The sequence below is a fragment of the Plodia interpunctella genome, chromosome 17 (genome assembly GCF_027563975.2).
Source record: "Plodia interpunctella isolate USDA-ARS_2022_Savannah chromosome 17, ilPloInte3.2, whole genome shotgun sequence".
Taxonomy (NCBI): domain Eukaryota; kingdom Metazoa; phylum Arthropoda; class Insecta; order Lepidoptera; family Pyralidae; genus Plodia; species Plodia interpunctella.
The window spans coordinates 982,546-1,004,464 of NC_071310.1; the positions used below are offsets into that span (position 1 = coordinate 982,546).

At 33.5% G+C, this 21,919-nt stretch overlaps 1 protein-coding gene across 2 annotated transcripts in view; it reads right to left on the minus strand.

The window, feature by feature from the left end:
- The window catches only part of LOC128676851 (nephrin-like), a 104,762-nt gene extending 85,248 nt beyond the window's left edge, over positions 1 to 19,514 (minus strand). Inside the window, exon 1 of one of the 2 annotated variants that reach the window (XM_053757248.1) lies at positions 19,342 to 19,514. The gene's annotated coding sequence lies outside the window, so the exon portion shown is untranslated. The remainder of the gene's footprint in view (positions 1 to 19,341) is intronic. The other variant, XM_053757247.1, reaches the window with a different exon arrangement.
- Between the last annotated feature and the right edge of the window lie 2,405 nt (positions 19,515 to 21,919).

Here is a 21,919-nt window from a genome sequence, read left to right on the forward strand (position 1 = left end):
AGACGGAACCAATCACATTGCTCCATTGTGACGCAACGACAACCACACTGCAATGTGATTGGTTCGCTGCGCCTCATTTTGAATCGATTCGATGGTGAGAAGTGAAATCCAAACCTGAAAGGCAATACCAAACAAACTAAGCCCTCTGATCTCGCCTGATCTCGGGCTTCGCGATGTCACAGCCACAAAATGCAACCGAAATCACGCGAAAATAAGAGAGACCTTGCAAAGCTGATTATGACAATTAATAATAAATCAGCCCTAATTTTAAAGACTTGATCTAGGTTAATAACATCAAAACATTATGTTTATCGAATGTGACGTGTGGTTCCGCCCTAGAATAGGATCAAATACTCCCGGCAGCATATAGGCAACAATAGCATTCCCAAGAATGCAACCGAAACTTCACAATTTTGAGGTTATTTTTTACGCTGACCCCGGGCGTCACAGCCCCGAACCTCGTTCACATGCGGAGATGAGAGAGAGTTATTTTTATCGGAACCCTAAGGTGTAAATCCGTCACACAGCAACAAATCCAAATAAAAGGAATCCTGTATTTGTAAACGTCGTATTTATAGATGGCGACATTTCCTACCGTCCGCTTTCGTGCGGTGGGATCACATTGAGTAAATATATTTGTATGGTATTGTATTCATTGAGGAGAATTCAGACAATTCTCACTCTAATATTTGGTTTTTTTTTATTTATTTATTTAAACTTTATTTCACAAAACACAATTAATAAAATACAAGAAGTAGACTTAATGCTTAAAGCATTATTTTACAGTCAACAATGAAGTTAAGATCTAATCAAATCATTTATTCAGAAATTAGACCTTCACATGCATATTTTCAAGTCGAATGCTAAAATAAATAATATTCACCAAAGCTACAAACTAAGTAGTTTAGCTTTGGTGAATATTATTTATTGCAGTGGTCGTTCCGGAACGCTAGTGCGTTTCGGAACGATCACTGCTGAGAAGAATGAAACCGAAACAAACTCATGTAAACAATGTTGAACTATGTAGCAATACAAAAAAAATTAAAAAAGGAATTATTATTCTTTTAGCTATCGATAAATAGGTACTTTTCATCAAGTGTGCTTCGAGTAATAAGAATCAAAATGAAATAAAAATCCTCTCAAAGATACTTAAAAAGATTTGTTCATTAAACGCTTATAATTTCTGGAAAAGTAAACAAATATGAGGCACCAGTTGATTGCAATAACAACAGTTGTCTAGTGCGGGGGGCGATCACAAAAACGCCCTTACACTGTAGTGTGCTCGAGTCGCCCCGTGATTGATTAAGGGCCTTATTAGACCCAACTGGGGAGAAGTGGGAATCGCGACGCCATTATGACATGTCGCGTGTTTTTCGCGCGATTCTTTACGTAATGTGTTTTTTTTTTTTCAGTTTCATTCGGACAAGTGCTAATGTTTGGTTTCACTATTAATATTTCTTTATATATATATATAAAGAAATATTATATATATATAAAGAAATATTAATAGTCATAATTTATTTCACATTCTATTTGCGAATAACATAAATTACGCTTTGTATAGATAAGCGTGAAACCAAACATTAGCATATATATATATATACTATATTAATTTTTGTTTATATGATCTGGGCTGTTTGAGCCTGGTTATTGTGTTCGTCACGTATGCTTTGGGAGACGGTACTAGATTTTGTTGTAACTATAATTTTTGATATTAACAAGAGATGTATTTTATATATGTAACCATATCGTTAACTGTTGTATTTTCTACTTTTTTCTACGGCAGCGAATTATATTGTTGGCAAATGTTGTGCTCGCTGTTAACTGGTGTATCGCATAAACTGCAAGTACTTACTTACTATAATATTATATTATGTATGTAAACATTCCTAATATTAAATTAATAAATATGTATTTCATATTTAAGAGTTACGTTACTATGATTAAATTTAGAAAGAGCTTCGATAGGTTATATTTTAATTTTTCGATAACAATCAACAAGTAAACGGAAGGTGAACAGTGATAAGCACAAACCGCCGGATAGCCGCAATCAGGCACTTACTGTTACATTTATTCTAATAGATAACGTTTAATCGTTCTGGTCACGCTATAATTTGTCACTATACAACACTCAAGGTGCTCTTTTGTACTTAAAATAGAGTCAATTTTATTAAATTCCGTCACTTTGGTGTGGTATTTAATAAAGATTTTAATAAAAAATGTTTAATTGTTAGAAAATTAGATACTAATTGATCAAAATTAATATACATAAAATAATCTTTCTTGTAGGTATGTTACATACAAGACATTCCTGTTGAATCACTCTATCTATTAAAAAAACCGTATCAAAATCCGTTGCGTAGACGTAACGATCGGGACAGAGAGGCAGACAGCAGGAAGCGATTTTATTTTACACTATGTGATAGTGATTTCTAATTTTAGTGACACGTGCAGAAAAAAATTAAATATATATTGTCCACAGGGACTACGAATATATTACGAAATCCACATGATATTCGTTAAATAAGAAATCAATGGACAGCACTCAACGGCCCACAAGCTAAGCTAAGAACTAGAAAGATTTATAGCAATATGACATGTTGGAGCAGAATAGATGTTAAGTTTATGAACTTAGTTGGAGCAAAACTAAATTAAGTGAACATAAAATTGGTCATTATTTTCTCCAAAACCAGCAAGCAACATTTACCATGCAATAAATTTATATCTACAGTTTTGTTAAGTATTATGAGGGCGTTGGGGTAAATTCGATGGAGACGTCATGTCGTAAACGATTATTGTGTGATTTGTTTTATTGCGGCCATCTGTATTCATCGTGACAGTGACAGTTCTATTAGATTATTTATCTGTGGGGACGGAAATGATCGTTTGGATATTTTAATTTTTTGTTTTTAACACGTTGTTAGTTTTCGTTGTGGTCTAATGTTTCGTGTTTGTGTATTTATTTACAATATTTTTCACTAACATAACAATTTTATTGTATTTAATGCAATTTTCTATTTTAAATGAAGTCATTAAGCTAGACCTATATATAATTTTTTTCACAATATATCATTCTGTTACGTAATTATCTTGGAACAAATCATAAAATTGAAGCTTAATTTTCTGTGCTAATAATGCAATATATATTTGAAAGAAACCCCTTGAAATAACCACAAATATGAAAAAATCATACCCTTATCCCTTTGTCCTCTGGTCAAGTAAAAGCTATATTCCAATGAAAATTATGTACTGCCAATTAAAACCACTTTATAGTGGAAGCATTTCTAAAAACACTATATCCATCGCTGATCCACATGACACATTCCATTTAGATCTGTCATACTGGCCCTAATTGCACCGGCGCCAGAAAGCGATCCATTCCCAGAATATAAGGTTAATAATTAAAAGGAGTATATTTCAAATCCCCCTTTGGTTTTAAATAGACGTGTTCGACGTTAATTAGATGAAACTTTGTCACTGTTTTTAAATTGTATCCGTTAAATGGTTTACGTGGTGAATGATCTTTTTTATTTATAAAAATGAGATCAATTTCCATCGATTTTAATGGATATGTTATGGATGGATGGATGTGTCACACATGCTTCCAGATTCCAGAATTTGAGATTTTTTCATCCCCATATTTATAATATTCAATTTAAGTGAATATTTTTTTTTTCAAAGTTTTTTACTGTGTTTATTTTTTCTTATTTTTTTTAGTTTTCTTCACTCATTGCTTAGACAAATAATACTAATTGTCATTAAGTGGTATGAAAGAACCTCAATTACTAGGGTGATTACTTTCAATAAAGTTATTTGTTTTAAGCATTGATTTGCAAAGTTCCTTATGTTTTTTTTATGATATAATGTGCAATATATTATTATGTACGTATGTCAATGGAACTAGGTATTAGGTTAAATGTGTCTTGTATGAGTTATCCAGCTCAGGATATACCAAGTTAAAAACTTGAAATTTCAACAACTCGACTAAAACTGCTTCAAAGTGAAAGAATTTAATATGAAGGCCAAAAATACACTTCAATTTCCTTTGTCTTGAGCGTCTAATTGAAAACATCTGTACTCACATTAGAAGGATGTAAATCATCTGATTTATTTTACACAAAACGATCAATCTTCACTATACACAAGAATTTTAATCAATCATATTTCTCTTAACCTACCGACATAACTCCTCCAAATAGCGTGACTCCCTCATCAGTTCGCACGCTATTAATCTAACTGACTTTAAAAATTGATTCTATAGTTGGAAGTATAATAATCCCAACCGTGCGTATATCTTCGGAAAGTGCCACCAAGCAAAGCAAATCATATACAGTTTACAGAATGTCACTCAGATCAAAGGAATCGACATCAAACGTTGCCACAACTATGTAAGATGTTTCATCTGGATCTACATCACCCCTTATTACATTCCAATAAAGATCATTTTCGTGTGTTTCAGCGCTATTAGTGTTTTGAGTTTGTAAGATTTATCCCCAACATTTTTAGGCCGATGACAAAGTTGGATAGTGCGTGGATAGTGATAATGATGTGATGTTTAGTACGCCCTTGACGTATGTCTGTCATCATTATAGGTTTTTTTAGCCAGCTATTTTGAGTTCCAGTCTTCATATAGTCATCATATATCTGTCTTACTTTGTTACTTTTATGTTCATTACTTAGGCGAAAAGGCGAAACGTTACATTTGACGAAAATAAACTGATCTTTAAAACTACAGAACAACGAAGTTTGAAATATATTGTAAAATATGATAGTCTCTGAGGTTGTTTTGTTCTTTCTCTTACAAAAACTATTGTTTTTCACTTGATTTGGTTTCGTTGGGTAAATTTTAAAGCAAAAATTGTTGTCAATTTTGTTTTGAAATTTCGAAATTTACAAATTATGAATGAAGTGCCTAGGAGGCTTTAATGAGATTCGCGAATATTCGTCATTGAGGCAAATATTTATATTCTTGGAAAACAATTATTTGCGAAATAAACTAAATACGATATATATATATATATATATATATATATAAAGTAGGTAATTAAAATTTTGTGATGAAACAGAAAATGTTCAGTATTTTGAAAAATATTGACAAAGCTTTATATTACACTTTGGATTTTCTATGTTTTTTAGCTAGATGAAAATTAATTATTTTGTTAAATATTAAATATTATCGATTATTGAATGGATTAAAAAATTTTTTTTTTTTTATAAAATTCTCCCCCTCTATAAAGAAATAATGCAAATCTATATATGTATTATGGTAACTATATTTTTCTGCCAGTCCAATCCTCCGACCAAACACACATGGCAAAAAGGGATGAGCTATAAAAATAATATAATAGACGCTCCCGTGGGAATTTTGAGATAAAATAGCAATCTTGGATAATGTACCTTTCGAATGGTGAAAGAATTTTTGAAATCGGTTCGGTAGTTTCGGAGATTACCCGCCTCAAACATACAAGCTCACAAACGCTAGCATAGATATTGAATAACACTAAAATGTATTTCGAGAAAATCTTCTCCTTTCTATATTTACTTAAAGAATAAGAATATTTGTAAGTAACAATTTAGCTGACACTTAGCTATGAAAACATTACGAATAAAATCTCGGTCGAAAATAGCTTGAAAGACGTGGAATCCTTTTCACATGCAAATGTCGCCGTCTTCTTAGCAATTGTTGACTAAACAGGTCAAGCTCGTGTTCACATTAAAATTTCACGTAGAAAATAACGCTAGATGAGATACAGTTGATGCTACATATCAGTTCCATTTTGCTTTTAGTAAAAAAAAACAATGTAATAAGCACAATTTTCAGCATAAAACGGATTTTCATGTAAGGCTTCCATCTTATAATTGTGAAAATTGTGAATAACACAAAAATACCAACTAAACTAAACGTAAGCGGTGCGCCGGTTAAAGTCAAAGTCGAATTTGACGGTGCAACTCAACCTTACCGTAACACTATTTTGTAACACAGAAATCTTAATTACTGAGACTAAATTTGAAACAGTTTATTTTATACATTTATAACTCTTAAACGGAATAATCACAATTTCTTTATAAATTGAAATCCATTATAATGATTTAGGAATCTCATTAAAAAAAAAACTTTGTTTCAGAAAAAAAAAACAAAATATTTTTCTCTAGTTACATAAATAACGCACGCAATTAATGTACACTTCAAACTTCGTGTCATTTGTGGAACATTTCATGGTTAGTTAGTAAGATCAATGTCTCGCAAGTTCTTCTAGGAACTCAAACTAATGGTGACTTTGCGAATACCACAACATGACAAATTACTATTTAACTAACCACAATAAAGCTATCACTGTCCAACTAAAAAGACGATGTTTACAAAACTCTCAGCCGTGTTGAGACCTGTTTTAATTTAAACTGGATTAGATACTCGTATTACTCAAGATAAACGCTTTTAAAAAACAAGAAAGAAAATCAAACGACAAGTTTTTTTTTGATAAAATGTAAACAAATTGAATTACCTATTGATATCCTACAATCTAAAAGCGAAAGTTTATGAGGATGTATGCATGTGTGTATATGTTTATTAGTCTTTCACGCAAAATCTACTGGTGGGATTGTTATGAAATTTGATACACGTGTAGAATATAACCTGAATATAACACATAGTGTACTTTTTATCTTTTTATATTTTATCCCAGAAATATCAATGGGAGCAAAGCCCCGGGGCGCAGCTAGTCTTATTGTATAGACAGGCACGTAAATCTAGAGATAATAAAAATATTTTTCAGAACTTTAGTTTCTGTGTTATCTTTTGAGGCGCGAATACTTATAAGGAAAAATACTCAAAAAATCGCTCATTTATTGAACACAAAAGTTCTTACGTGATCTTATCTTATATTCTTTCAGTGGTATTTTATCTTCTTCTTGCCAGTCGCCTTCTCATCATTCCCTTTTAAAATTACCTTCGAAGTTATTCTCTAATCGATGCCCCATCATGTGAGCGGTCTTCTTCTAATTCAATAACCATACTAATTATTCATACCAGTTAATATAGTGAAATGTGAGCGTCGCGTGCTAATTTACAACATTGCGTGTCTAGTCAGTTACATAAAGGTCGTTGTCAACGCGAAAGACAGCCATAATTATGAAGATTCGACCTCGCGCGCGGCGTCAATTGGTCCCAATGGAGCGGATTATCTTACTGATAGTACATTGTGATGTACTTAGATCATTGCGCCCTTAATGTTTAACTTCTGATATCAAAAATTAAGAGGTGTTATATGTTTTTCTCAAATATGTATTAAAAAATGAGGTGTGTATATTATTTTCGATCTACAATGAGAGATAAACTGTATTTTTCTTTGCGTGTCGATGGCAAATCTATAACAACGTAAAGTGCTTGCCTCTGTACCGAGAGGTCCTGGGTTCGAACCCCGGTCGGGTCATGATGGAAAATGGTCTTTTTCTGATTGGCCCGGGTCTTGGATGTTTATCTATATATTTATTTGTTATAAAATATAGTACGTTGAGTTAGTATTCACAAGTCTCGAACTTACTTTGGGGCTAGCTCGATCTGTGTGATTTGTCGTAATATATTTATTTATTTATTAGCGCTATACCAAATTCCACACTAAATTAGTTAAATTATATTAGGTTAATAATACTACAGTCATTGCTTTGTCATTGAACTCGTCAATGTGGAAACAGATGAGCTAGAAAATCGTTAGCGACAATTTTTTATTTTTCATTTATTTTGGCACAAACAGTCATAAGAGAAAAAATAGTTATAAAACAGTTTACAATATAATACACCAAACAGTGCCGACTATGTTATGACGACCTCGGTGGCGCAGTGGTAAAGTTCTTGCCACTGAACCGAGAGGTCCCGGGTTCGATCCCCGGTCGGGTCATGATGGAAAATGATCTTTTTCTGATTGGCCCGGGTCTTGGATGTTTATTTATATATGTATCTATTTATAAAATATAGTATCGTTGAGTTAGTATCCCATAACACAAGTCTCGAACTTACTTTGGGGCTAGCTCAATCTGTGTGATTTATCCTAATATATTTATATATTTATTTATGTATATAATAATAATATTAAAGCGAAAATTACACGTGTTAGCAAACATCATGACAACTTAACTAGAAGTACTTCAATAATAAGTACCAACATTAAATTCATGCTGTACCTGTGTTCAACAAAGTTAAAGATAGAAAAAAGAAGAAAAAATTATAAGACACAAGGTTAAGATAAAACTTCCCCTATTTCAACATCAACTTAGTACGAACTTTGCTTTACGTAGACTTCAGAGAATTTGAAAAAATATCAATATCTGAGAAATTATTGTTATAATGTACCAAACAGCGATAAAGTAAGTTATTGCGTGTATAATTCTTGCGAAACTGCGGTAGTACTAAAATGTTCAGTTTGCGCGAGGAGCGAATCGGAAGACGAGCTTTAACTATGAAATTAATTTTAGAAAGGAGCGTCTATAAAATGCACAAAAACAATATTCAATAATTGTGCTCTCTTTCTTTCTAATAAAAATACTTAATTATCATTTTCTTGTCTAGAAAATAGAGAAACTAATGGTCCATGGTGATCATATCTGTGATCCTTTCATTTTAAGTTAGATATCTTACTAGCTTCTTCGACGTTCGCTTCACTATTAGTATGTCTTTGACAGAAGACACAATATTTCCTTGAATTCAACTGCAGATAGTTGGCAAGTTTCTTTTTCCCTATTATCTACACACAATGTTGAACACATAACTATTTGTAGTTGTATTGTTATTTAATTATGTATTTATTTGTTTATAATTATAAATGACGTTATCCTACACTGGACTTCTATGTGATAAGAAGCAAAATAACGATTATATTAAAACATTTTTAAAGTTTGCAATACTAAAATTATTTTCGCGAAATTAGTTTTCAGGTTCTTAAAATTTTATTTGACTTCTATAGTGAAAAAAGGTTGAGAAACATTAACTAAACGTTTTACAACACACCACCTAATTAATGGCCCCATCTCAAGACAAAGCAACAGTTAAAACAGCCATAAAACTGCATTCCGCGAACATGAAGCTAGCATAGCTGAGCATTGAGATCACTATGTGACAGAAATCTTGTAATTTATACAGATAGTTATAAAGATCGTGAGCCATTACAATGCAATTCTAATTCCGTGTACAACTGGAGCCGTTTTGCATCTTAAATTCGCATTTATTTTTGGCCCCCACCTTTTTGGTTTTTGATTTTATATGAATCTATGTAACCATTATAACTCCATTATAAATCCAATAACTTAATAAATATAGGATATAAATTTAAACAATGATGCTTGTAATTCGACGATCTTTGTCTGTAGCCTAAATGGACATTGTGTCGGAGTGTTACACTGAAGATACCAGGTTCGAACCCCGGTCAGGTCTTGGATGTATATGTGGGAGAAAAATATTTTTAATCGTTAATATTGTTGTTTTTTTGAATTGAAACGGTTTCTTTATGTTGATTGTTATGACGCCTCACTACGGTCGTTTAACGTGCGTCACTATAAAAACCCTGTACACTGCCCGACGAGACACACTTTGGTTTCGTCTGCGCACCGTGTCAGGTAAATAATAATTCTTATATTTATGTTCAAGTAAATCTATGAATCTATGATTAAATTGTGTAAAATATCTGTATCACAACTTTACTTTAATATTTTTTAAATGTGATTTATTTTAACATGAGTTTTTGTGTGACATAGGCAAGTACCTACATATTTTTTGTTGCAAGTACCTACACATGCTTTTGTTATATTTAATGAAATAAACATCGATTATTACCATATTTCGCTAATTTTATTTCTCGCTCCCACATATATCAACCTATCGGTATGTTTATTTACTTAGTTTTATTATTTTTTTAGGTGAAATGTAAATAGTATCAATGCATACCTGAATAAAATTCCAAATTGTACCTATATTATGTTATATTATAATTGTATCGTTGCTTTAATAACACAAGTCTTGAAATGTTAACAAGGCTATCTTAATCTGTGCAATCTATTCTTCCATATATATTTTTATTATTATTTAATAATTCGATATTCCCGATGCAATACGACATTTTTACCTTCAATAAACGTTAAGACTTCATAGATGTGACTTAAAATTAATGCAATAAGATAGAAAATCATAATTTTAAATTTGTTTTATATTTTATGTCAATATCATATTGCCGATAATCTTCAGATCTATATTAATTTTTATATAAATTTGTAATACAAAAACAATTGTTGATTCCAATTGTAATTAATCGGATATTTAATTATTATTTATGATACCTGTGACACCGCAAGTACTGCAGGTGTTTCTGGGCAGCAATGGTCATTTACCATCAAGTCATTCTCGCTTGCTCGTGTGCCGTCCATTAAAATAAATTATTTTAAAAACTAATCGTGTAATTTGTGATCCTAACTAATATTATAAATGCGAAAGTAAGTTTGTTTGATACCTCTTCACGCTCTATTTACTCGACAAATCATCTTGATTTTTTGTACACATGTAGTTTGAAGTGTGGAGAAGGACACAGGGTACTTTTCGTCCCGAAAAATTTTTCCGTAGAAAATTTACTCAGGCGAAGCCACGGGCAAAAGATAGTCTGAAAGTAATTGTAAATTCTGCCAAGCGAACATTCGCTTGCTCGTCTGCCGTTCATTACAATAAAAGTTAATAATCAAAACGATTTTTAATAATCGTTTAAATTGTGAATCGGTTCATCGTAAATCGACTTCCTGTAAGAAAACAATGGTGGGACAATTTCTAGAAATCTCATCAAACACTGTACTAATACTAGACCTATTACAATCCGTGATCATGACTTGTGTTGTTATTGTCGTCACAGATAATTAAGTGGTGAGAATTTTATCTTTTTCTTCTTTCATTGATTAATTAATTGTTGTTGGCCAATTAGTGTTTGTCGAGTTTCATTCAACTGTTCTGTAGATTCTGGAAATGGAAAAGCAAAAGTAGACTAATAGGATTAGGGATAGATTTATCCTCTTATTCATACAGTTAAAGCATACTTTAAGTTAAAATATGTTTTGTTTCGTTCTGATAATGTCCATATTGACGACCTCGGTGGCGCAGTGGTAAAGTTCTTGCCACTGAACCGAGAGGTCCCGGGTTCGAACCCCGGTCAGGTCATGATGGAAAATGATCTTTTTCTGATTGACCCCGGGTCTTGGATGTTTATCTATTTATGTATTTGTTATAAAATATAGTATCCCATAACACAAGTCTCGAACTTACTTTGGGGCTAGCTCAATCTGTGTGATTCGTCCTAATATATTTATTTATTTATTATTTATTTATATGATAAATGTGAATATTGTAAAGTTCGATAGTGTCAAAACATATTATAGCTTATAAGTTATGCTTTAACTTCTTTATGAATAAGAAAGTTAGAATATAATGAAAAATAGTGTTGAGACATTATAAAAATGATACTTTTGTTGTAATCTAGTATATTGCAATAGGTAAATATACCTCTTTGTAAACAGTGCACGATTTGTCCTTTATTAAATTACCCGACTGCGCCCGAACAGAGGCAATTAGGTTAGGCCATACAAATTAATAACAATATATGGCTGTGCGCTCGTATAATGATGTAGATATTTTATACTTACGTATGGAAGACTATATTTATATATAGTTGTTGCTAGCAGTTTTGTCCACGGAAGCTTGTATTTGATCTCGGGACATTTTAACTATATCCTTGCTAAATTTCATCAAAATTGGCCCAAGTTTTAGCCGGTTTATCGGCCCGAGGCCCAAAGTTTAGCCGTGTAAGCGAGACAAACCGACAGACTTAGCGATTATAATATTAGTATTGAATAATAGGTAATGTGTTACATTATACAGTCATTTTAAGACTAGTTTATTTGTTAGACAAATTAAAAAAAAACCCGTCTTTCAATATTCATTTCGCTACAACTTTTGAATGGCTGAACTTAATATCTAAGAACCACCGCAAAAATATGCTATTAAATAAAAAAGCGCATCCAAATCGGTTCACCCGTTGATGAGCTACAGTGCCACGTACACAGACAAACAGACAGACACACTTAGCGGTCAATCTTATAACACCTCTCTTTTTGCGTCGGGGGTAAAAAAATCTAAATGATCAAAAATAATGAATATGGCAACTTATTATATAATAGAAATTTTGAACTTTTTATTTCCAAAAATAAATAATTCTCAAATATGTCGTTCTTAAAAATTCTTACAGGAGCGTCGAGGCGCACCTGGTCTTCAATTAATAGCATTCGAACTGCAAGTTTAATCGATTCTATTCGATATAAATTGAAACATGACAGCGAGTCCAGTGACATAGGGTGACGACTAATAAATCGTGGACAATACAGTCAAATACTTTGGAATCCTACTCGTGCCGCATGATACCAATCTTTCTCATGTATAGTGGTTTTCATTGACCACCACTTGCTTCCGGTGAAGTTATCAACTTGTGTGTGTGAAATGAAGAAGGCAATGGCAAACCACTCCATTAATAGTGCCAAGAAAATCATTATGTGTGTTTAATTCCACGCAACGTCAACGACTCTCAGCCATGAGGAATACTATTATGAAGAGAGATGGAGAAGCAAACAATACCTGTCAATAGCCAAGGTGTATGAATTGTCAAAAATTTTATGAACATATGTATAATTTAAAACAATTTGATATGAACTTTTCAGTGCGATTTATATAAAGTTTGATAGATATCGATATTGATCTCACAAAGTTTGATATATGATTTATTAGCGATCAAACTTTGTGAGATAGCCAATTATATTATCGATGTCATCTCAATGAGATACAATTGACATATAGCGTTTTGGTAAGTTCAAAAATGTTCCAAAACTGATGTATTCGATTCATAATGTCCATACACGATTAGGTATATGAAGATTATCCTAAAGCAGCGTACCGGCAAATTTGTCGTCTTTCAAAAGCATCTCTTTTAAAAATACAAAACAAATGAACGCTGGACGTTAAGATGTCCGGTCATCGCTAAGCCGGATTTTCTGAGCAAAACAAATCTTTTGTTTCAACTTAATGGACTGAAGACTTATCTTACTGTCGCTAAAATTAATGCATAGACTTGACATTTAACTTTTATGACGTGGCAAAAATAAACAATAAAAAACACTACGCCGCCATTTTGGACTAAAATTGTGTAATCCTGTATTTTGTTTTAAAATGTTTTTGTAAAGCTTTAAAACGATTCTTACGCTGTCTCTCAAAGTGATACTAATTTGTACGACCAGATTTTTCAGTAAAATCATATTTTTCTTCCGTATTCATGCAATTATTAACGAATGAATATAAATTCCGGTTGAATTAGTAGATAGATTCAGTTAACTAGGCCAAGGATATATGTGTTCTGAAATTTTAACAAAACAAAAGGGTAGACCTGTTATTTTTAAAATTTTGTACAATTAGGAAAGAAAATAAATTGATAATTATGTACCTATTATTTATTTTTTATTGTTTTTTTAACTTTAAATTTTATTCAGATTTTTTCACGAATTTATCACGCGAAAGTTTCTTCAAAAGGAAGCACATGTTATAGGTGTCACTACTGCTCCTTTACTTCGTCGTCACTTTTTAATTGCTTTAGTATTAAAACATCTTCAAATACAAGTGAAACTGCCAGCGAAACCAAGTCAGTATGATACCTTGCGATTTTCTGACCTCAATCCACCTCACATGATTGGAATTCGCCGGTGACGAGAGGAAGCAACGATTTGCGCACGCGCAGGTGCCCCCCTCCCCTTCCCCTCTCTGTGTACTCCCGCGCAGGTGCTCCCCCACGCGATACCGAATTGGGGATTGATCCTAACTGGATAGCCACTTGATACTAACTAGGGAATACTAGAGAACAGACGCAATGTCACATCTTCGTCCTTTACGAGAAAGACAGAGCTGTTTCTTTTAATTTTTAGCTGAAATTTGCATAAAGGTGGAAATACACAAGCCAGTTACTTGTAGATGTGACCGTGACACAACACTTGTCCAAGAAAATCAAATATATCGTTGAAAAGCCGACACGCAAAGAAAAGAGGCCAAGTGCGAGTCGGACTCGCCCATGAAGGGTTCCGTAGCAGCAAGTAACTCATAAATTGCGGTTTACGATTTATGACGTACAAAACAAAACTACTTACCAGATCTCGTTCAATCTAATTTTCGGTGGAAGTTTACATAATAATGTACATCATATATATTTTTTTAATTTTATTATTCTCTAATTTTAGAAGTTACACATTTTACCACTTTAGAAGTGTCTCTCGCGCAAACTATTCAGTGTAGAAAAAAATATATTAGAAATCTCAATATCATTTTTGAAGACTAATCCATAGATATCCCACACGTATGGGTTTGATATTCTTTTTTTTTTAGTCTCAGTTCTAAGTATGGGTACCCCCAAAATGTATCGTTTATTTTTCTATTTTTGTGTAAAATCTTAATGTGGTTCACAGAATACATCTACTTACCAAGTTTTAACAGTATAGTTCTTATAGTATCTGAAAAAAGTGGCTGTGACATACGGACGGACGACGGACAGACAGACATTACGAAACTATAAGGGTTTCGTTTTCGCCATTTGGCTACGGAACCCTAAAAAGTAGCAAGCATGCCTATAGCTGGCAGATGCACGTGCCACGGTGCGTATATAGTGAACGATTGAGATTTGAAAACTGTAAATAGCTATGTCCATAGTAGAGAGTTTGTCTGTCTGTTTTTCTGTATGTTTGATCGCGCATCACGCAAGAATTACTGGATGTAATTTGTTGTGGTTTTCATAGTTGCATAGCAGAGAGTCTAGTTTAAAATATGATAAGGTATGTTTAATGCGATATGTTGCTTAGAATCCGAAATAAGGTCAAAAATAAATTATCAGCAGAAGCAAGTAATAAAAGCAGGCGAAGCTACGGGCAAAAGCTAGTAAATAATGAAAAAATACCTATCTTGTATATATAAAACTCTTGCGTTACTGAGTGACTGCCTAACTGACAGACAACGCACAGCCGAAACAACTGGGCACAACTGGGCGTAGAAAGCTGAAATCTGGCATGTATGTTCCTGGGACAGTGTAGGGGAGCACTAAGAAGGGATTTCGTGAAATTCCCACGGGAATCGGATTTTTTATTAATATACGATGTTGTGTTGGCAAAAGCTAAGTCATGTAATAAAAATAAAAATTGATGCATTTTTTGTTTCCACAAACAAAGATATATCACTACATATTAACAATGCAGTGTGTTGGCAAATTCGTTCATCAAGCGCCATCTATCGTGCTGACGTAGGCGGTTGTCCCTACTCGGTGGTAGGCGTGGCGAAAGGAACGGCGCGGGCTCACTTTTGGTCTAACCGTGCAACGGACCTCTTGTTCTACACTCTCAATTATCAAAAATTTAAATTAACGAATAAAAACTCATTTGTTTTATTATAAGTACGTTGTGTGATTTAGTTAAAGGTTCGAATTAGATTATCGGTTAAAGGTTGTTCGCATTTTTATTAATATATTATGATTATCTATATATGTATTTGTTATAAAATATAGTATCGTTGAGTTAGTATCCCATAACAAAAGTGTCGAACTTACTGAGGCTAGCTCAATCAGTGTGATTTGTCCTAATATATTTATATTTATTTATTTATTTATTTATTTATATTTATCAGTTTGTATCGTGTAATGTAATAACGTGGGAGTGTATAGTGATATGGGTAATAGTGAGTTTGCAATGAATTTGTTTGGTTGATGTACTGTTAACTGTACGTAATCAGACTTCTCTAAATTTCGTTTGTTGTTTGAAGCAGGTAAAAATTAATCTGATCACTGAACATTTTTCATGCAATGCCCTGTCCGTCTGTAAATAGAATACAGTAATAATAATACTCCACTGTAGTTAGCCTACACAAATTTATTGCAAACTCGCCTCTATTACCACGCTATTGATGTGCTGTTGACTGTACTAAAGACCATTTCGGTGTAAGGATTGATGGAACAGAGCAATTTGCGATAGGAAACAGCTATCAGAATTTTAATGAACCTCTCCGGACGATAGCCTGTTAAATACTTTAGGCTGGTACTTCCAAGTCTAGTCAAAGCATTTGTTGAGAAACTAGCTTTACCCGCGACTCCATCCGCGTTAAAAAGTGGCCTTTGTCACTCTACAAGTTTATTATCTCTGAACTGAAACAAGTTTTTAAATATTCGTTTCGCTACAACTTTTGAACGGCCGAACCGATTTTACCACCACTTAAAAATTAGCTATCAAACAAAAAAACCCTTCCCAAACCGGCTCACCTGTTGATGAGCTACGGTGCCACGTACACAGACAAACAGACATACACACTTAGCGGTCAAAATTTTAACACCCCTCATTTTGCGTCGCGGGTTAAAAATAGAATAAACAATTCAATCAGTTCGTTAACGAACAGCCTGTGTATATATTACGGCTGAAATGGCATCAGATCCAGAAGTTTATGCCCGTTTTACAGACTCATTTGGTTTAATGTTCGATTCCCGAGCTTGGCATTTATTATATTGAAGGGTTTGATTAGATCACGCTGTTGACTTTAATTTGTTGTAAATTTTTATGTGTGACATCATTTCTGGCTGCAGACATTACGGAAGTGTGTAACTTGCGCTTCCGGCTTGTCTCTCTTCTGAGCATATACCCTGCTGTTACGTCTATATACCTTCATTTTTTTTGCATTCGGCTACAATGTTACTACAGCTCTTTGGGAATGCTATTATATGCCTATAGTATATAATATTGACTTTCAAATAACAAGTGACACCATATACCACAAAAAATTCACATAAAGGTAAAAATAACACGATTTTTATCAAATTTTGATTTCACCCAATATACATAGTGATAGAGGAATGTGATCCCCCACAGAGTAATAATAAATTTAGATCCCGCATGTCTTTCATTTAAGTCGTGCCCAACCCTCATATTCTAACGATTGGTCCTTTTTTGTTGAAATATGTTTTGTTTCGTTTTTTAATGATTAAATTAATTTATTTAGTGTTCAAATACCTCAGGCTCCCTTCATTATTTCCATTTGGTCCAGTCCTTTGTTGTAATTGTCCAGTCTTTTCGGAATCTGTCCAAGTCATCTCGCCACCAAGTCCTTGACTTGTCCGGTCTCCACTTGTGTGTTGGAAACCATGAGGTTTTCCAACGATAAATTTTAAGTAATTAAGACAACACTAATTTCTTGGGCTCGAATCCTAATCTAAATAAGATTCTTTTCAATCGCCATTATATTTATTAGACGACCTCGGTGGCGCACTGGTAAAGTGCTTGCCTCTGAATTGAGAGGTCCCGGGTTCGATCCCTGGTCGAGTCATGATGGAAAATGATCTTTTTCTGATTGACCCGGGTCTTGGATGTTTATCTACATATGTATATGTTATAAAATATAGTATCGTTGAGTTAGTATCCCATAACACAAGTCTAGAACTTACTTTGGGGCTAGCTCAATCTGTGTGATTTGTCCTAATATATTTATTTATTTATATACATATTATAACATAAAGTCTTCAACTGCCGCCTATGTTTGTCTGTTCGCGACAAATTTAAAAACTACTGCACGGATTTTCATGCGGATTTCACCAATAGATGGTACCTATCAGCTGCCAAAGCTGTATGTATATTATTTAGTCGCCTCATTTAATATCAATGGATGGGTATGACAATGTCCTAATCTAGCGGAACCACGCGCCAAATGAATACAAAACAAATTTTGATGTGTCTATTTCCAAATGTTGTCGGTGCTGGTCCCTGCTCTCAATACATCAATCCGTAGCCGTGTTATGATCGGTGTGACGTATCGCCGACAGCACTGTGGGACCGCCCTTGACGAAAATTGACTTGTTCTACTCAGGTACAGTCCGCATAACAAGTTGTAGACTAGAAACTTTTGACGGTACTATTGTCTAACGTGAACATTCACATATTGTGTAACACATAGACACACACAGTGTTACAATTATGTTTTACTGGCCTTTTGCCCGCGACGTCGACTGCGTTAATTATTTTTCCAGGGTGAAAGGTGTGACCCTATGTCGTTCTCCACATCACAAACTACATGTATGGAAAAGTTCAAATTTGAGTAAATAAAGCCTGAAGAGGCAACAAACAAATAAACTTACTTTCGCATTTATAATATTGTTTAGGATTTATTTGGAGAAGACATTATAGAAAATTTAAAAGAAAACATATTTAGACGTTGGTATATTTTTCTTTTATAATTAAATTACGACACAATTATTTCAGAAATATTACAGTACAATTTATATCAGTAAAAAATATATATCCATCGAATAAAATAATATTCATATATAATACGTTCTTTAATCTTTAAAAAGCACTAGATTATCACTTAATTTACTAACTTCTAACGCTTCAAATATTATCAAGTTTTTAAACTAAGTTTGAGGTAAAAACTTAATATATATTAATTAAATGTAAGTTAGAAAATCTCTAATATGGCCAAGTCCAAGTTAGCTCGTTGTGAAAAACTTTAATAATGAAGATGAAGATGTTAATTAAGTGCCAATTTAAGTCTTAAATAACTAACAATCTGCCGAGTCGACATTTTTTTTTTTAAAGTAAAAAAAGAAATACATTATAAACACAATTTTAGACTAATTTGATTTTATAACTCACTAGTGACCCGACTCTGCTTCGCTCAGGTAAAACCATTAAAAAAAAACTATAATAGCCTATGTTACCCACAAAGTTTTCGTCCGTCTCTACGTGCCTGTCATCATCATGGGGTGCTATCTTCGTATTGAAGTTTGGAGGTCAGCATACGGAAACCACCGCGGCTTTGGGCCGCTATTTTATTTTTTTTACGTGCCTATAATTTTACCAAAATCGTAGTAGTAGTAGTTTTTTAGTTAAACTAGAAACAAAAATTACAAATATTTATGTCCATGTATCAGCTGTGAGATGTGTCCCCTAATTCCCTAAGACTTAACTTTGTAGTATTGAATATTAAATAAATAACAACCTGTCTACACGGGTACCAAATTTCATCGAAATCCGTTTAGTACAAATATAACATATATTGATGAGCTGATTCACCTACCAAAATCTATAGCAAAAGTGCAGTTTGTCCATTTTTCAAAACATTAAATTATTATACTTGAAATCGATAAATGAATATTCTTGAGATATCTTTAAAGCTTGTCTCTATGATTAGTCAAATCTATTTTCTTTAAAGGACGATTTGGAAAGCACAATTTTGATGAACAAAATCAAAGGAAATATACGAACCTGTCCATAGTATTCATCCAAAACCTACACTTAATCACAAAAACAGCTTTAAACGCACACAAACAAACACATTGAAAACATCGACTACATTTTCGAATTCTGAACTGTTTCAAATTAGGAACAACCGTCCGAGACGGGCGCGCGCGCAGCTCGCATTTCTGGACTAACATCCTAATCCACACAGGCGCGTTGACACTATAAATAAATTGCATATTTAGTCAGTAGTTAGTCGCCACTTCATCAGCAGAGCGTGTGGCGACCTAGACCGTAACTATAGTTTTACGTAAACGTTAGTATTTAGGACGAGATAAATAAATAAACTAAATTGAGTTCGCCCCAAGGTGAGTTCGAGACTTATGTTATGGGATACTAACTCAACGATACTATATTATGTAGATAAACATCCAATACCCAGGTCAATTATATATTTTCTTGAAATGTTTATTACATATATTTTGACATTTACTTGTAAAACATATACGTGATTTGTGATCTTCAAGTGTCTGAAAGTAACATAGGTATCTATTATGTTAGATTATGGAGATCGAGTATGTCATGCACACTCAAATGGTCAAACCGGTAGCGGCGTCGTGGATCGAGAACTGCTTTATGGTAATTAAAATTACTTCATCATCATCTCGTTTATCCCCCACTGCTGGGGCACTAGCCTTCCCTGTGAATGGATAAGGAAAATGTGCCATGATCCACCATATGGATCTAATGCGGTTTGCGGGAAAATTTTACCCTGATCTGTGGTGTACTAAGATAAAATTTTCATACAATGTTTTTTTCATTCAGTCGTTTCAAGTATCCTATTAAATATACGTGCAATATTTTTTGAGTTTATAGCGAACAGACAGACAGTTATAAAACAAAGTCCTCTACCGCTACTGTTTGTCTGTCTGTTCGCGAAAAAACTCAAAAACTACTGCACGTATTTTGGTGCGGTTTTTAGCAATAGATAGAGTGATTACTGTTGAAGGTTTAAGTTTATAATTTATTATGTTTTTACTCGAGCGAAGCCGGGACGGGCCGCTAGTTATTGTATAAAGTCCAATCAAATGTATACCGAACAAGTCTAATTGTATACTAAAATCTTATACTCTGATTTTTATGTAATTTTCTTCTACTTCTTATTAAGAAATTAGTTAAATTCTTCTGGCTGATAAATTCATAAGTTTTCTCACCCGTATGTGTGCAGTGGCGGATCCCATTGAGTCAAATCACAATGTCACAGACAAATGTGTTTATAAACGCGATCACAATTTCAGTTAGTTTCCATCGTGTGTATTAACAAAAATATTTAAAGAGACACAATGTCAACACATGTCACAGGATTGTGCAAAACGAAGACAATTATGAACCCAATCTTAATGACATAGAGTTCTATTTAGCTTACATCTATATCAAAAGAATCGATTTGCTTACTTCTCCACAAGGCAAGTATATTCTTTCATATGCAAATTTCAAACTAAAAAGTAAGTACTAGAATATCATAGAATTTAGAATAACTATGTATAAATAGAAATGTCTCCAGCTGCTTTTATTGTCATCAGAGTCATCAAATTAATGTCTCAAATAATCATGACCGTGCAGACAATCGTTGATGAGTTCCTTCCTTAGGAGCCGATCCCGGTCTATAAAATAGGGTCTTGCTTATCGTGCTTATTAATGCTTTGACGACCTCGGTGGCGCAGTGGTAAAGTGCTTGCCTCTGAACCGAGAAGTCCCGGGTTCGATCCCCGGTCAGGTCATGATGGAAAATGATCTTTTTCTGATTGGCCCGGGTCTTTGATGTTTATCTATATATGTATTTGTTATAAAAATATAGTATCGTTGAGTTAGTATCCCATAACACAAGTCTCGAACTTACTTTGGGCTAGCTAAATCTGTGTGATTTGTCCTAATATATTTATTTATTTAATGAGCAACCGGACGCTAGAAAGTGGGTTAAATTTAACTTGCAAAATTTGGCACAAACTGAAGGACAAGTCAAACCTGTAAAACATTCGTTTCAAATGTGTGTGTACATTCGAGTTTGCCGAGGTGGTGTAATGTTTAAGACGCCCGCCAGTGGATCGAAATCTCCCAGGTTCAAATCCTACTCGTGGCACATGTACACCAATCTGTCTCATGAAAGGTAAATGTCTTCAGGTAAAGGAAAACATCGTGAGAAAACATACATGCTGGTTGAAACTTGTTTATGAAATGGATAAAGCAAATGGCAAACCACACCATTGATAGTCCTAAGAAAGTTGTTACCTATGTGTGTTTCTTTCCACGTAATGACCACGTCCCTCGGCCATGAGGAAATAAGACTATGAAGAGACACTTCTACATTGGTATATTTAAAATTCTTCGACTCACATTATAATATAGACAACGCTTAGTAAATTTCTATAGATTTGTTCACGGCTCGATTTGCCAATACACGTTTTAAATGACAATATTTGAAAATAGGTTGTTGGAACGGGAAGTACATAGTTTTGTTTGTTGTTTTTAGTTGCCTTAATTAGCTACTTGACTAGGTAAAAATAAAATATATATAGGTACCTATTTAAATAACCAAATAGGTACA